This window comes from Paramormyrops kingsleyae, chromosome 22 (assembly GCF_048594095.1).
Source record: "Paramormyrops kingsleyae isolate MSU_618 chromosome 22, PKINGS_0.4, whole genome shotgun sequence".
Lineage (NCBI taxonomy): Eukaryota > Metazoa > Chordata > Actinopteri > Osteoglossiformes > Mormyridae > Paramormyrops > Paramormyrops kingsleyae.
Genome location: NC_132818.1, coordinates 6131608 through 6147018, shown reverse-complemented (window position 1 = coordinate 6147018; position 15411 = coordinate 6131608). Strand labels below are relative to the sequence as shown.

General features: G+C 47.0%; 1 long non-coding RNA gene across 2 annotated transcripts in view; it reads left to right on the top strand.

The window, feature by feature from the left end:
• Positions 1-15411, top strand: part of LOC140581613 (uncharacterized) — a 16382-nt gene extending 971 nt beyond the window's left edge. For both annotated transcript variants that reach the window (XR_011984711.1, XR_011984710.1), the window contains 4 exons: positions 1925-2052; positions 2210-4023; positions 4853-4989; positions 14237-15411. This is a non-coding gene — a long non-coding RNA (uncharacterized lncRNA). The remainder of the gene's footprint in view (positions 1-1924; positions 2053-2209; positions 4024-4852; positions 4990-14236) is intronic.

Sequence of the window (15411 nt, the reverse complement as noted above, 5' to 3'; positions counted from 1 at the left end):
CCTGCCCCCATTGGTGCCCTTGTTGAGAATCCCAATGCATGGCTGGTGGGATTGAGCGAGCCCGCATTTGGGGGGGATCTTCCCTGAATATTTCACTCAACTCTGTAGTTAAGCATGCCTACCTTGTACTTTTCTACAGACTAATCAGATCTCACTTACCATACTAAAGTACACACTGGCAATATTTGATCTGTGTTCCCCTTCTTTACAGTCCACCATGTTCATTACTCATTCAGGCTGTATGAGGGATATACACGTAAAAGCAAGTTTTCCTACTGAAAATGTTTTGTTTGCCTGTTACTGTGTTAACATACTGTCAGTTACAATTTAATTTTGTGATAAATAGGACCAAGGTCAGTTCTGTGAAATCTCAGAAGCGGTGCTAAGTAGATTAACTGTTAATACATTTTATTTGAAGCAGTAAATGCAGTGTCTTACAGTAGACAACAATATCAGTAGCTCTTTATTTGTACTAATGATTTGAGGAAGACATTAAAACCTCAAAAGTATAGCTGTAAACTTTGAAATACAATTAAACAGTTTCCATTTTATAGCCTTCTATTCAAAGGAGGGTTAGGGTTAAGTGGCAGTTAAACATAGTGTTTTGTGTCTGATATTTCTAATAAGTGAAAACAAGTGGGTTTGGTAGAGCATTGAAAAAAGACCTTACAAGCCTATAAGACAGGTGTCGGCAACCCAGATCCTGGAGTACTGGTATCCAGCAGATTTTTTTCCTTATGAGTTACTATCTGCCTGAGATTAGGTGTGGTTCATCAGAGACCAGAGAAGAGAAGAGGTAAGGAGTGCATGCTGGATGTTGGAGGACCTGCTTGCAGGGCTGGATGTAGGTCAATGTCGTACCCACCATGGGCCTTGCTCAAGGGCGCAGTGGAGTAGAATCACTCCTGGCATTCATGGGACCTTCCAATTGCCAGCTCAGATCCCTAGCCTCAGAGCGGCCACTCTGCCCCTATCAGAGACCTGGTAGGATAGAAAAACTGTATACAGGCACTCCAGGGTTAGGGTTGGCTACCCATGCTATAAGCTGATCTCTGACCAGCTGGTCCAGACAGTTTCAATATCTATGGGTCCCAGACTCACCTGTCTGACCAAGAAGTGCTTTTTGTTTTTGTGGCTCACAAACAGTGACCATGATTTGACTGTATATGGACCTGGTTATCTACTTAACAATCTATAATTAATTTAATTAGATCAACAAATCTAGCACACAAAGGGATTTCACAAAGTACTATTCTTCTACTGTTTCATACCTCCTCATCATGTCTATCAGTGATATCAAGACTGGTTGCCAATATTATTTCTGATGAATAGCCAAACTTCTTTTGAAAAAGGGGTATTTAATTTCTTGGGCAGAAGTATACTTGACTCCTGAACTGGTTTATGCCTATTGCAGCCTATTAGTATAAAAGTGTAATGTGTGTAACTCACTGAAACTAAACAGAGGGTAGCTCAGTAAAATCAAACGAATGATGAATTAAGTTACAGTGATGTGCAGAGGGAACATTAGAGAATCGGGGGTCTGTTATAAGGTAACGGTCCATTTAGGGAAGTCATCCTCTAGAATTCCCTTGCAGATAGGAGGTGGTGGTCGTCCTCTAATACCCACATGTGTGGAACCACACGTGCACGGCAGGTATCCCTTTTCAAGGCTTTAAGCTCAGCAAGGGAAGACTCTCCCACCCACCTAGTTGGAGCAATCAACACTTGTGAGCCATGTCTTGTGGCCAACGATGAGGAAACTATGGTTTCCACTGGCCTGTGTGGTGCTGATCACCCCCTGTTGGTTCATGGCAGCTTCCCAAAATGTTATTGTGTCATTCTCCCATGGAGAAATGAATGTCAAACCCTTAGCACTGTATAAATGGTATAGGTTAAAACATCAACACATCTCTCTCCATATCAGTGTTGGAAAAATTTGAAAATGGTTGAAACAGGCCATAATCCGGTATAGAAGGACAGCAAAATCATACAGGCCTATGACCTGACCAGGATAAGCGGTTCGAAGATGGGTGGATGGATGAAAGCACACAGGTAATGAATATCTTTTAAAACATAAAAAGCCAGATCTTGGGTTTTTCTGAGGGTTTTGCTTAATTATTAACTGAAAGCGTGGCCATAATCATAAGCCCATAATCTGTCGCCTCTCTGTCATTCCTTCCCAAATGTCAAACTGATGGTGTCTGGATAGCGTCTGCTGACCGGAAGAATTGTCACACAGGCCAGGGACAATGCACACTTTGTGCAGAACTGGCTGAGGAGGAGAGGGAGTGAAACGGCAGGAATCTGAGGGCAGGAGAAAAGCGTGTATTGTATTGCACTCTGAGGGAAAGTTGTGGAAATGCAAAGGTGTGCAGATAAACCTGGAATGAGATGTGCAGTGACACAGCTGTAAAGCCCGTCTCGCAGACGGCAGATATGAAAGGTAAATCGATAATCTTTCTTTAAAGAAGGAGCTCCCACAAAGCTGTACTGTGTACAGGGGAGGCACCCAGGCCATAATCTCTACCCCTCCTTATCTCTCTCCCTGTTTACCTGTTACGTTTCTGTGGTAACGTCTCTCACCGTCAGCCACATAGGCTTGCCGGTCTAATTGAGGGTCTGCACTGAGCAATGCATCAGCCCCTGACTCTCACTTTTTCGAAAACAGGAAGTAGTTCTCTGCTGATGGAGATTGTTCTTGGTGGTGGGTTATTTCTGAGACCGTGGAAATATTCAGACGGCTGGCCACTTCGTCGTGACCGCTAACTGTTCGTCTGAGATAGAGCCCTTCTGAAGCACCACCTTGCTGGAGTTAGAAGTGTGACAGGCCTCTTCCCCCGTTCCACTTATGCCGGTGGAGTTTTCCAATATATTTCCCCTGTTCAAATAACTATTACATGATTCAGATAATCAGCTCATAAAACTTTGTGCTAATTATGCATAGAATAATTTCTTGAATTTAGATTACAATATGCATCTTATTCTAAAGCATTTAAATATGTTTCATGCATACTGAAGGAGTTATTTTTATTCTCTCTATGTATTATTATTATTAATAATAATAACAACAACAACAATAATAATAATAATTATTATTATTATAGAAAAAGTGTTGGAATCCGAATGATGCTGCATTTTTTTGCACATGTTTTTGTTTGTTGTCATGGTTACATTTTCTGGGTGATGTCAGTCAAAAACTCTTTCTTTACACAAGCAAATGGGGAGGCAAAGGTCGTGGTGTAGGGCTGCTGTAATCAGGGAAATGAAAGGGTGAGAGAGTGACGCACATGAGATGTGTCAGTTCGAAACTCGGGTCCCCTGAGTTCTCTAAATGAGGGCCAAAGACACTTGCTGCATGTTGTAAAATATACATTTTATTGCAAAAAGAAATTAAAAAGAACCATAGCATGACATGGGAAATTTGCTGAGGAGATTGCCTGCTGTTCTCATAAAGCATCTTTGGTACATGAAAGGTATTTCAGTAAAAAGGAAAATGCACTCCTGGACAATGCTGGTGTAATGCGAGCGATGGCTCTCCTGTCGTGGCATCACAGCAGAATGTCCTGTATAAACTTTGTAAAGATGCTTATAAACACCAGCTGCTAAAAGTGTTAAACATGTGTATAATAAGCTTTTGATTTCTGGTAAAATGTGAAATGTATAAAGGAGACTGTAGAAGAAGGGACTTGCTTTCTAGGGAGAACCAGCTGGCTCTCTTCTTGCTGTGCTTTCCTCTCGATATTCGTTTGTTGTCGCATCTGTTTGTACAGCATGGATCCCTCTGAGGACTGGGGGCTTTGGCTTAGTAGGTGGAATACCTGTAATGTCCCCAGCGCCCCCTAGTGGCGCGGGGCTCCTGTTCCTGCTGAACTGAGCCAGCTCCGGTGAGACGCTGATTATCAGCGCAGCAGGCACGGGAGACGAGCCCATGAGGGACTGGAAGGCTGCTGCCAAGGGCTTTGCGGGAGCTGTGAGAGCCTGCAGGTGCTGGCTAGCTGAGAGCCCCATCACACAAATGGGGTGGTAAGACCCAAGTACAATGCAGTGCACTTTACACACTGTCTGTGTACACACACACATGCTAACAGGGATGGATGTTTATTGAGAGTCCATGGAAATGTTTTCCCTGTGGAGGACTACGATTGTGTATAAAGGTACAGGCTGCAGGACAGAGGGAGAGATGGCCTATGGTTGAAGGTAAAAAACCAGACAGCCAGATTTCCTCTGGCCAGTGCTAGGGTGGCATAGTAGAGCAGTATAGGGTTAAGCCGGCCTTCTGGATACAGCTGGGCAGGGGAAGGCCCTAATGCAGCAGAACTTAACCACTGTGAACATGGATGGAGAGCACAGTGTTCACATGTGCGCTAAGTCCTGATGCAGATGAGGTCCGCGGCGCTCCTTCCCTCTTCTCGGCCGGCCAGTGAGTTTCACACACCTGCCCGCTGCTCACTTCATGTCAGCCATTGGAAATCCCTGGCAATGTGATTCAGTCTCTAATCCCAAAATCACTCTGCCAGGAATTCCCCTGGCCAGCAGTACGGATGCTGGAGGGGTGGGGGGCGGGTTCCAGGATCAAGTTGCTCTTTTGTGCCATGACTTGGGTGGTCGGGGGAAGGGGGGCGCCAGAGAATGGCAACAGCGGCAACTTCTAAAGGTGTCGGTCCAGGCGTGCTCATAATTAGTAATAACAAACCAGAACAAACACACTCTGGCTAAATGGAAGGGGACCCGAACTCGGGTCGTTTGACAATCTTTAATCCGTCTGTTTGCTCTTTTGTTTGCTCACCAGTTTCTTTTTTTTCCCAGGCCGTGGTCAGTCAGTATCCTCCTCTTCCTTTTATTTCCCACTCAGACTGTCTGGTAGCCCCCTATGGCCTCATGAAGTCAGCATTTCAGTTACAGAAGCCTAGGAGCGGCCAAGCAGGGCCACCCCCGAGCCCAGCAGCACCAGCCACTGCCGATACCTTTGAGCTACACATTTGCTTACAGGTATGGGTCCAGCAGGTGGGCCTCACTAGCCGCTCAAAGTCTCGCCTCCTTGTGCTCGCTCCAGCTTTCCTGTTTGCAGCATGTCACTCACCCACGCATGTAACAGCCAAAAAGTGCGCCCCCTCATGGTCTGGAGAATGACGTGCAAGTCAGGATGCGCGTCTGGTTGGTTAAAAGTGTCCTGTGAGCTTGACTGTATGGCTATAATCTTGTGGCCACGATAATAAAAATGTGGAATTGTTATGAAATATGTTGGGAATATAATGGTTCCTACTCATACTTACATGGTATAGTAAGTAACAAGCTACCAAATATCAATACACATACGTATGTTTGCATGAACGTTTTTCAAATAAGTGACATCTTACATCTGGGGAAATTCCAGACCTCGGCTAACTTCCTCCACAGGCTAGGGTCCCTTTTTCAGAGGGAAAATGGAGGAGCTCTCACTCATAGCAAGCTTTATATGAGACCGGCGGAGTTTATGTCGACATGTGAGTGGGGTTCACTGCTTAGAACTGTTCTGCAGGCTTGTTAGATTTGGATCCCCAGATTGTGAGTTGAGACTCGACATGTTGGCTGTTTGTTCATTGGCTTGCTGCCATTGCGACGTTTTTGGGTTTTGGGGTATCCATTGAAACATGGGAGGAAATAGCAGATCGCTATGGCCCTACTGCCTGTCTGCTTTGTTTTCTCTGCCTGGTGTTATTCACTGCTGGGCAGAATGTGGCTACTGCCTCTCCTGGTTTCTTCTCGCTTCCAGTTCCCCCTCCCCTCTAAACATGCCCCTGATCACCCATGCCCATGAAGTCATTCAAAACTTTTCCAGGATCCAAAACCATTTTACTGGAAATGCGTTATGCTGTCTTGGTGTGTCTCTCTATGCTGCCTGAATGTATCTCACCTGCCCTAGGGGTGATGCTGTCTGAGTGTGTCTCTTCTATTGAAGGGGCTTTGCTGCCTGAGTGTGTCTCCTGTCATATGGGTGATGCTGTCTGAGTGTGTCTCTTCTATTGAAGGGGCTTTGCTGCCTGAGTGTGTCTCCTGTCATATGGGTGATGCTGTCTGAGTGTGTCTCTCCTATTGATGGGGCTTTGCTGCCTGAGTGTGTCTCCTGTCATATGGGTGATGCTGTCTGAGTGTGTCTCTTCTATTGAAGGGGCTTTGCTGCCTGAGTGTGTCTCCTGTCATATGGGTGATGCTGTCTGAGTGTATCTCTCCTATTGATGGGGCTTTGCTGCCTGAGTGTGTCTCCTGTCATAGGGGTGATGTTATCTGAGTGTGTCTCTCCTATTGAAGGGGCTTTGTTGCCTGAGTGTGTCTCCTGTCATATGGGCGATGCTGTCTGAGTGTGTCTCCTGTCATATGGGCAATGCTGTCTGAGTGTGTCTCCTGTCATATGGGCAATGCTGTCTGAGTGTGTCTCCTGTCATATGGGCGATGCTGTCTGAGTGTGTCTCCTGTCATATGGGCGATGCTGCCTGAGTGTGTCTCCTGTCATATGGGCGATGCTGTCTGAGTGTGTCTCTCCTATTGAAGGGGCTTTGCTGCCTGTGTGTGTCTCCTGTCATATGGGCGATGCTGTCTGAGTGTGTCTCCTGTCATAGGGGCGATGCTATCTGAGTGTGTCTCTTCTGCTGTAGGGGCTTTGCTGCCTGACTGTGTCTCACCTGTCATAGAGGTTATGCTGTCTGAGGGTGTCTCTCTATGGTGTCTGAGTGTGTCTCACTTGATGTAGGGGCTGCGTTATCTGAATGTGTCTCACCTGCCATAGGAGCTATGCAGCCTGAGTGTGTCTCTCTGGTCGTAGGGGCTATGTTGCCTGAATTGTCTCACCTGCCGTAGGGGCGATGCTGCCTGAATTGTTTCTCCTGTCATAGGGGCTATGCTGCCTGAATGTGCCTCTTCTGTTGTAGGGGCTATGCTGCCTGAGTGTGCCTCTCCTGTCGTAGGGGCTATGCTGCCTGAATGTGCCTCTCCTGTCATAGGGGCTATGCTGCCTGAGTGTGCCTCTCCTGTCGTAGGGGCTATGCTGCCTGAGTGTGCCTCTCCTGTCGTAGGGGCTATGCTGCCTGAGTGTGCCTCTCCTGCCGTAGGGGCTATGCTGCCTGAGTGTGCCTCTCCTGTCGTAGGGGCTATGCTGCCTGAGTGTGCCTCTCCTGTTGTAGGGGCTATGCTGTCTGAGTGTGTCTCACGTGCCTTAGGGGCTATGCTGTCTGAGTGTGTCTCTCCTTTTGTAGGAGCTATGCTGCGTGAGTGTGTCTCTCCTGTCGTAGGGGCTATGCTGTCTGAGTGTGCCTCTCCTGTCGTAGGGGCTATGCTGCCTGAGTGTGCCTCTCCTGTCATAGGGGCTATGCTGCCTGAGTGTGCCTCTCCTGTTGTAGGGGCTATGCTGTCTGAATGTGTCTCACCTGCCTTAGGGGCTATGCTGTCTGAGTGTGTCTCTCCTTTTGTAGGAGCTATGCTGCATGAGTGTGTCTCTCCTGTCGTAGGGGCTATGCTGCCTGAGTGTGTCTCTCCTGTCGTAGGGGCTATGCTGCCTGAGTGTGCCTCTCCTGTCATAGCTCCTGAGTGTGTCTCTCCTGTCGTAGGGGCTATGCTGTTTCAGTGTGTCTTTCCTATTGAAGGGGCTATGCTGCCTGAGTGTATCTCTCCTATTGAAGGGGCTATGCTATCTGAATGTGTCTCACCTGCCATAGGAGCTATGCTACCTGAGTGTGTTTTTCTGGTCGTAGGGGCTATGTTGCCTGAATTGTCTCACCTGCCTTAGGGTCGATGCTGCCTGAGTGTGTCTCTCCTGTCATAGGGGCTATGCTGCATGAATTGTGTCTCCTGATGTAGGGGCTATGCTGCCTGAATTGTCTCACCTGCCGTAGGGGCGATGCTGAGTGAATTGTCTCACCTGCTGTAGGGGCTATGCTACCTGAGTGTGTCTCTCCTGTCATAGGGGCTACGCTGTCTGAATGTGTCTCTCCTGTCGTAAGGGGCTATGCTGCCTGAGTGTGCCTCTCCTGTTGTAGGGGCTACGCTGTCTGAATGTGTCTCACCTGCCGTAGGGGCTATGCTGCCTGAGTGTGTCTCTCCTGTCGCAGGGGCTATGCTGTCTCAGTGTGTCTCTCCTGTCGTAGGGGCTATATTGCCTGACTTGTCTCACCTACTGTATAGGTTATGCTGCCTGAGTGTGTCTCTCCTGTCACAGAGGCTATGCTGTCCGAATGTAATCAAAATTAAGTAAACTAGAAGCTGTCTTAGAGCTGTGGGCTCCCTTTCTGAAAGGCAGGTCAATGGAGTAAAGGAACAAACTCCAGGTTGGAGCTAACAACTCCCTCTTCCACCCACTGGCACTCCACTGTCCTACATTTGATTCCCAAATATGTAGAATTCCTCCTGATACCCACACACATGTCATAGGATGGAACAATGGGTCCTAATGAGCACGGGGACACAGGAAAACCTTCTGAGGGCCACAGGTTGGATAACATCGCTCTAGCACTGTGGATTTTAGGGCGCTGGTCACGGCAGAGCTTACGCACCCTTTGGGACACCGTGCCGAGACACGCCCCTTGCAAAGTGGCACAGGCTGTGAGCCACGCTTATGCTCACGTGACGCTCCTGAGTCATTGGGCGTACGTCTGGGCGCAGTGCCTCAGAGCTACACTGGGAAAGACCCTCACTTTGCCGTCCCAAAGAGTAATGCAGCTTCCTCTGTCCAGCGTTGAAGTGCTGCATATGCAGTGTATCGCTGCGTTCAGATTTGTATTTATATACATTTTACTTTGAATTGGTGTTTCGCTAATTTAATAATTGGTACAAAAATATGCATAGAGGTTTAAAGGCTTCTATCCTTTTTTCCTTCCTGTCCTATTTTTCATGTGTTGTGGCACGTGGTCTATCAAAAAAGCTTTAGAAAGGATTTGAGATTTGTCATAATTAAAGGCCATTTACGAATTTACCCTGCACAGATATTTTTGCCATAACTAAACTATTAATAAACACAAAGACATGTGAACCATTGTGGGCTTATGTAAACATGTAAATATGCAAAAAAGGCCTAATGCAGCCTAACACGGTGGCATTTTTGTGTGACTCATCACTCGCAGATAGAGCGATGTGTTGTCTTTGATATTATCCGCAACTTATCGGCTTTGACTGAGAAGGTGCCGGCTGCTGGTTGCCTTTCCTCTTTTATGTTGTAGTGTTGTTAATTAAGAGGGGTTTGGCTACATGTTACAGAGTTGATAATGTCACACGAATCACTGAATGATACGGTAAAGACACAGAGTGATCCTGTGCTGCTCCGAGCTTCTCATTGTGCACCTCCCTACCCACGTACCACAACCTGAACGTGTGTGTCTGTGTTCTGAGGGCAGTGAAGGCTGGAAGGAACTGGACTCAGTACCCAGACCGCGCTCTGAAAACCATCCCTATACATGCACCGTAGCCATGACCCGCAGCCAAACCCCAATAGCAAGCCTATACTTATAAATGTCAGGAAGCTGGCTCAGCTCAGAGACCCACCCCTCACCCCAGACAGACCATCCAACTCCAGTTCTGCAGCTGCCCACCAACCCCTGGACCACGTCTAGACTCGATCCAAGGTATTGCTTAAGCTTTAATGTGCACAAAATTTAATTATCGTAGCAGTGTCCCCACACACACAGAAAGCATGCAAGAGCTGGTACTGGAGCCGTCACTAACCAAAGGCCAGTTGGTGAGCCTTTGTGTGGAGACCACTGAGTAAGGGTAGTGGGTACCTGCTCAGCGGAGGTCACTATGGAGGAGGTTCTGGCCTGAGAGCTACGAAAAGCAGCACTTACTGATTCCCTTTGTATTCGTTTTGTTTCCCTATAACTGTTGAATTTCAAAACCAGAAACATGTTGGCACTTTATGGCCAGACTGTGGAACCTTGTCTAGCATTACTAGTCATAGTTACATTTAGCACACACGTGAACTTTGAGTAAAGCTAATCTATTGTTTTACATCAAAAAAAAAAAGAACACACCGTGAAAGTAGCAGCATACTCTGACAGTGTTTGCACACTGTGTAAGAGGAAGACAGCCAGAACTGAAATACACATACACGAGGCATACACGTATTTTAGTATTTTAAACTCTCATGAAAGTACAGATGTTCTGATAAGTAAAACCAAAACAACAGAAAACCACTGTAACCTCCAAGTTTTTTTCTAGAAAAGCTACTCACTGGAACTGTTCAGCGATGTTAAGGCTGCACACGTTTTCACGCTGTACATACCCACAGTCGGCTAGCTCATAGATTCCATGGCCACAACCCCGCTGGGCTCCTCTGAGCTTCTTCCATCCAGACGGCAGGCAAGTGCGCACCGGAGAGCCAGACGGGGCGAGAGTGAGCTCCCGGCCAGAGGAGGGAATTCCTTTTTGTCGGCGTCAGAGCCCACATCCTCCCCTCATTGGGACGGCGAGTCACAGGAAGGGGCAGGGAGGCCACAGAGCCACACAGCTGGGAGTAGAAGGGCAGGGCTCCGTTTTTTTTTTCTTCTTTTTTTTGTAGCGAGACAAAGTCTAACTGTTTGCAGAGCTCCAGTCTGACCTCCCCTCCGGCTCCCTATCATGCACGGGGGCCTCAGGCTGTCCTGCAACTCCCCCCTTAATTCAACCTTTACTTTTTTTGCACCTATTCTAACAATATTATTGTTTATACTTTGAATATAATAGGAGAGGTGGTTTTATGTGTGTTTTCAGATGAGTCAGGTTTAATTATACGTTTTTATGTACATGAGGGAAGAAAAACATAGTACTTAATGTCATGGTACTTGATTAACAAGATATTCTACTGTCATGACTTGTTTGATGTCAGTATTCATTTAAGCTGTACGTTTGATCTGACTGGCAGTCGTTATCTACAGTACGTTTAATTCTGACTATATGTAGCCTAAACTAGGTGTGTTTCATGTTGAGCCGTCATCTTGCTTGCAGACCAATGAATGGATGCGCTATTAGGTGTTTTATGACCCTGCACCCCCAACCCCCCACCTCTCCTGCTCTCCATGACCTCCTCCCATCCGGCCACGAGCCTCGAGGCTTGTGAGAAAAAGAGCCCGCTCTGTGGGCCACACCCCTCCGAAGCACAGTGAGCGCGTCACACATTCCTCACACACACGCACACCGCACACATCTCTCGTCTCCTGGCAACAGGCTGACATGCACACACAGGCTCTGGGAGGCGTAGTCGTGTGAGTGCATGCATGTGGGTCATACAGCCTCTTAAAAGATGCGCTTTGGGGCAAATGTACACACTTCGGTGTGTCTGGGTCACCTGGGGTGGTACTCTCAAGTTTATTGTATTTTGAAGGAGAACTTTTATTTTATGTCTTACTGAAGATCAAGCGGGAAGCCATTTATACTCACTGTGATGCATATTTACTGGCTTGTACTAATGATGGTGTTCAAATATAATTTAATAAGGAATCATGCAGTATATGTCTACAAAGTCCTGTAAGAGACCCAAATCGGGTGTCTGGCTTGGTGCTGGAGGTAGTTTTGTTCGTTTGTGTCTGTGATTTAATATTGATGACTGTTCATTTTACAGGCGTGCATAAATGTGTCCCTGCTGTGTCACACCATTGCCCCTGCCAGGTGTGTGTCTGCTGTGTAGTAACCTTACTGGATGTGCAGTTGTATGTGCGTGGCTCTTAGGGGTCAGGTCGCTCTCTGAGGCCTGCGGTGTGATGGCCGGGGCCCGTGTCAGTGCGCTCGCCTCATAGACAGTGACTCACACATCTATAACCATCTATGATCTCAGATCCAGAGCTTGCAAAAACCCCTCGGGTTGTCATGGCAACATAGAAGTAATTATTCATGTGTATGAAACAGGAAACACTGAGCTGAAGGTCCACCCCCTCCCCGGAACAGCACTTCCTGTGATGAAAATGTTGGATTGTAGGTATATCATCACCTCTTTATTTTGGGCTTTTTCAGACTAGTCTGAGTCCCTCTCAGTCCTGGCCATGTGAGCTCAGCTTCCTGTCTCCGCAGAGCATGGTCCAGAGCAGTCTGTACTTAATCAAGAGGCCCAGATTGGGTCCAGTCCCATTTAGTGGTAATGGTTTTGTCCTTATTTTCACTCTCTCTCCTTCTCCTTCTCCCTGGTATTTATAAGCTGGCAGTCGCCATGGAGACAAGACACACAAACAGTACAGCAGACAGGAAGTGTGATCAGAACCACAAATGGCGTCAGCGCGGCTCCCGCTCTCATGCACTCGCTCTCCCCCTCCAGCATGGACACTCGTCTCTGCGCCACAAGCGTGTGGCTATGCTGTCTTTCCTAGTGCCGCTTCGCAAACTTTTGTTTTAAGTTGTGATTTTACCTCTAACTTTTATAAAGTTAATCCTTTATAAAATACTACTTCTGGGAGGTATAATGTCTTTCTGTTTTACGTGTTTAAACCACAGCAGTTTTATTTCTGCTTTTTAATGGCAGAAAATGCGTCCGGCAGGGTCTGTTGTGTTTTACGACATGGGGTTGAGAGCTGCACGCACTGAGGGCATTGTTAACCTCCAGTGTGCGTGCTGTGAGCCAGAGTGCATGTGTGCGCATGTGTGCGCATGTGTGCATGTGCCTTTATTGCAGTGTGTTACATCAGATTCTTTCCCAGCAGTTACTACTGTACATGCTGTTTTTTTTTTCTTTTCTTTTTTTAAGTGGAGGCTAAATATACTTCTCTGGAAAAACCCCTCCACAGCAGACCTCCCTTTCCCCCACTGCCTCCTCCCTCTAAATATATCCACTCTGCTCCCTCCATTCGTGTGTGCACCTCTTTCCTCCTCTCGCTGAAAGTGTTTCCTCCCCTCCTAAAAATCTGTCATCAGTTTGGGGCATTTGGAGGGGGTCAAAGCCTGTCTGAAAACTGAGTCATACAGCCCCCCCCCCCCGACACAGTGACACTATGACTGCACACCTAGACATCATTCACAGCGTTCTTAGCCCCAGCTTCTCCTTTGACCCGTGACTTTTTCACCCTCCACAGTAGGTCGTCCTCTCTATTTTACTTTTAGCTGCAGTGGGGTCACAGAACCTTGATGCCAATAAGCCACTGCCCCCTGTTGCCCCTCTCTGCCTGATTGGCTGCGTGCTCCTTGCATTGTACGTTGCAATCAGGGCCAAGATCGGATTGCAATTGGCATACCGCTGCAGCGTTTATATTTATTGTCTGTCTGAAATGATGCATCCAAATGGCCGTGAAGCCATTTTCAGTGTCCGCCCTGGAGGTACTGAGAGAGTAGACAGTCACTGGAGAACAGTATTGTGTTCGAGACCACCTTATTCGAGTAGTAGTCAAGACCACATTATTAACAACTGTAGTCCAAGTCTAGTCTGAGTCCAACAGGGGGGTGAGACCAAGATGAGACCGGGTCCAGTACCAAAGCTGGGCAGCCGAGCCCAAGCCCAGAAAAACACAAGTTCAATTCTAGACCATAAATCTGAATTTTTAAAACTATGAAGTGAAGACAAAACAAATGCTTCAAATTTTACATTTAAATAATGTATTTTAAATAAGCACCAACTCAGAAATTATTATTTTCTGCTCAGAAATGAATGATATATCAAACAGAAACACACCTCCACTGCATCATGTAGTAATTATTAATTTCCTTGCAACATGACTGTCATGCTGATCACATTTGACATTGATTCTGGAACCAGACATGATGAGGATGGGAGTTAACTGTGTGGGTGGGTGCACAATACTGAAAAACACTGAGGCTACTATAAAAAACCCAGCGCGGGGGGGTTCAGCTGCATATAGACTGCAGACATACTCCATAGACTTGGGAAGATTTTTCGAGTCCCGGGTGTTTGAGACTGAGTCAAGACTGAGTCCATTCATATGTGGATTCAAGACTCGACTGAAGTCCAAGCCCGGACTCCAATGCAAAAATTCTGCTGGACAGGATCAAAAAATTTGTAGAGTTACAGAATATTATACTGCTAAACAAAAAAATTCCAGACTTTTCATTGCAATTCTTGTTGAAGAAATTAAAAAGTAAAAGGAACGGTTAACCGTGTGTGGTCCTTATCCAGGATATAATTGTAAATGCATAAACCTTACAGCCGTCATGTGCAGGGTTGTGTCATGTGATGGACCTGCAGCTGTCATGTCGAGGATGTCATGTTACACAGTAACTGCAGGTCCAGGAGGGCCCTACTGCTGTACCCCGGAGCAGTACAAATGGGTTCTAGGCCTTATAAGTGACTTTGGTCTCCTAGGCAGCCAAGATATAAAATGAAATGCGGGCGATGGCACCTCAGGAGTAATGTAACGTCTCGAGGACTGGGCCTCAGCCACTGGCAGACTACAGCAAGTCGACATGCAGTAGATCCTAGAAGGAGTATCCAACAGGCCAAACCATATGTGAGAAGCAGGGACATGACAGGAAGCCCTCCTGGGTCTGAACACTGGCATCCCAGGGTCACACTCCCCTCAGCATCGATGTATGTGACCTGGCGGGCCCAAATGTTCATTGGTGCTTCTGGGGAGGCTGTGCTCTGCTGAACTTGAGGGAACCCCCCTCCTCCCCCAGTGTGAATGAGAGGTAGCCTCTTGCTGTGTCTGGAGCTATTTCTTATGGTAGAGGAAGAAGGGACTGCACCATGGGATGGAAGGAAAAGTCACTAGGAGTGAGACTACTTGTCATTTGGCTAAAAATCTGCCGAATGTTCGCTAGGCATAGCCGTCTCCCGTCCGCTCTCACACCGCTTGTGAACCGTGTCCATCTCCATGCTCCGTTTATGTCTGTCCATATTTGGCTCCAGTTGTGAGAACGGCCTGCGATGAGAGCTTCCCTCCTGACTCTGACTCACCACTCCTCTGACTCAACGTGCGTTACCAAACATGGCGTCTCCCTGGAAACCTGCAGCTCCTCCTCCTGCTCCGTGGACGCGGCATGCGTGTGCCTGCAGAGTGAGTTTGCACGTAAGGGTGTGGTCGGGAAGATGCGAGAAAGGAGCCCAACTTTTCGGGTATTATCCTGCAGATGCTTAAAAACTACACACTACTGTCTCGCTTTTTAAAGTGACACCATAGATGTGCCCGATTGTATATTTTTAAATGTATTTTTTATAAATGCATGTATCCCATCCAGTTTTTATTTCTGAATTTCATTTGAACATTATTTTCACAACACATTACCTCCGTACAACTTTTTTGAATACTTTGTTTTTCAGCATCAGCTGTCCAGCCTTTTGATGTCTCTTCAGTTGTGAAACATAAACGCTGTATGTGCCCCTTACGTTCACTGAAGGGAATAAAGGATCGTTTGAAAGGATTCAGTGTTTCAGACGATGGCCAGAGGCATACTGAAGCACTCCAAGAACAGGACGTCCTCTTCCCACTGTACTTGCCCCACATTACCTCAGACCAACAAATACATGCTCTGACACCA